At 47.5% G+C, this 2,249-nt stretch overlaps 1 pseudogene; it reads left to right on the top strand.

Moving 5' to 3' along the window:
* Positions 1–272, top strand: part of LOC102773030 — a 5,696-nt pseudogene extending 5,424 nt beyond the window's left edge.
* Positions 273–2,249: the final 1,977 nt, after the last annotated feature.

Raw genomic sequence — 2,249 nt, 5'->3', positions numbered from 1 at the left:
GGTGAGGTATGCGGTGTGGCTCCAGGAGCAGGGGGAGAACACCTCTGTGCCTCATCCTGGCCCTGCAGAACCACACCTTCGCCGAGAACATCAGGCCCTCCACTACCTACCTGGTGTGGATCCACGGCATCTTCAACAAGCTCCTCCTGGGACCCTTTGCTGGTGTGCTGGTGTGCAACACGGAGCCAGTGTGCCGAGGCCGGGCCTCTGAGGGTGGCCCCGCCAGCTCAGTGTCCCTGGGCTGGCTTCTGGGAATTGTGTTTATTTATTGAGCAGGCCTGCCCCGGGCCTGTGCCCCATGTCTTCTGACTGCATCTGGGGCGTGGGGTTCGCAGCCCTCCTCTGTGCCCTGTTGCGGTGGGACACCCCCAGCCCCTTCTGCCTCCTGAGCATCTGTACCCCTGGAGAAGGTCCTTAGGGGAGGAGGAGAAGGAAGGTAAGGATCCCAAGGAGCCTCTAGGCTGAGTGATCATGCTGTTCCGTACCGAATCTTTCTGGTTGGTACCCAGGTTTCTGCAAACGGCAAGTAATCAATCATGGTGGTTTGGGCAGGGGGTTCATCAGCTCCCATCACCATAAAATTCACCTGTAGCCCAATAAAGGTGTGTTTAATCATTCCTTAAATGATTATAAACAAACAAACAAACAAAAAGAATTAAGAGTTCTGGCCTTTAAAAAAAAATGGGGCCCAGGTTCGATTCCAGCCAAGGGCACATGCCTGTGTTGTAGGCTTGATCCCCAGTAGGGGGCGTGCAGGAGGCAGCCAATCAATGATTCCCTCTCATCACTGATGTTTCTATCGCTTTCTCCCTCTCTCTCTGAAATCAATAAAAATATTTTTTTTAAATGGGGAAAAAATGAGACTCGTGTAATACTTAAAACCAAGCATGTCAAATTCGCTAGGCAAGGCATGCGGCCCGCTGGCCACAAGTTTGACATGCTTGCTTTGCCTCCCATGAAGCCTAAATACAGAATATATAGTCCCTCTACTTAAAACTCTTCACTATCTTTTCATTTTCCACAGGACAACATCTAAACTCTCTACCTAGCCTGCAAGGTTCTTCATGAGATGGCCCCAGCTGACCCAGCTTCACATTCCCACACCCTCCTCGCCCAAAGTCACACTGGCCTTCTTTCAGTTTCTTGAGCAAGCCTTCTTCTCTCAAGAGCTTTGGGCACGCTCTTCTCTCTGCCTCAATGCTTTTTCTCCCAAACACCCTCAACTGCTCAGAAACACACACACACACCATCTCTTAGTCTCCTTCAGATCTCAACCTCCCTAGAATGCCTTCAACATTGGGTCTTAAACTCAATGTGCACCATGAAAGCGGTTGTGTTTCATTCCCTGGCCCCTCCAAAAATTGTTCTTATTAAGTCAATAGTGCATGTTATAATCAATGGTCTGTTTTAGATTTTTTTTAAACTACAGTAATTATTGAATGAGTGAAACACCAGCCCTCTGCTCCTTGCCCTGCAGCCCATTTTTCTCCAATTCTGAGACAGGCCCACTCACTCCCTTGTTCCCGAACTATCTTGTCTGTACCCTCTCCCTGTTCTGACTTCTATTGTAATCACTTGATCCACAGCCACCCTCAGAAAACTCCAGACAGGACAGCCTTCTGTACAAAGTAGTGTGGCCCACCATTCATCATGCAGCACCTGAGACCCCATCCATTCAAAGGTTCTGATACCTTGACCGAGGTGAGAGTCTCTGATCTCTGACAATCTCAGCAGCCAAACGTACTGGTGGAGTTTCCTGCAGAAGAACCCAGTTTTGGTTTGTTTATTGTTGTTTTTTTTTCAGTGTTCTAGACTGAATTATTATAGCCAGAGGGAGCCATTCATCAGCTCTGACACTGCAGGAAGCTTCCTAGGCAAACAGCTTTATTGCTGTGAGAGATTAACCCAGACTGTAGTAATTTGTAACAAAGATAAGAAAATTGCACTGGTCTCTTAGAAATAAATCTGAATTCCAGTGTGGACAAAGGGGACTTCAACTTGAAATCTGCTATTTCAGATATAATCAGATTTATAACAGCCCCTGACGAGTATAAAAAGCCAACTACAGCTTTTGATGGAGGTGTCATTTCAGGACCCGCCATTATGAAATCAATTTAGCTGGTATTCCTAATGGGCCACCAGCCTGAGCCCCACCTAACTTTTATGAAAGATTGTTTGGCCTATTTGAGAATCATTCTCTCATGCATCTGCCTTCACAAGATGAGATGTCAGGCATGGGGTGGCCAATG

Source organism: Myotis davidii, unplaced genomic scaffold (genome assembly GCF_000327345.1).
Source record: "Myotis davidii unplaced genomic scaffold, ASM32734v1 scaffold88, whole genome shotgun sequence".
Lineage (NCBI taxonomy): Eukaryota > Metazoa > Chordata > Mammalia > Chiroptera > Vespertilionidae > Myotis > Myotis davidii.
Note: the sequence above shows the minus strand (reverse complement) of the source record. Positions and strands in the feature narration are given on the sequence as shown.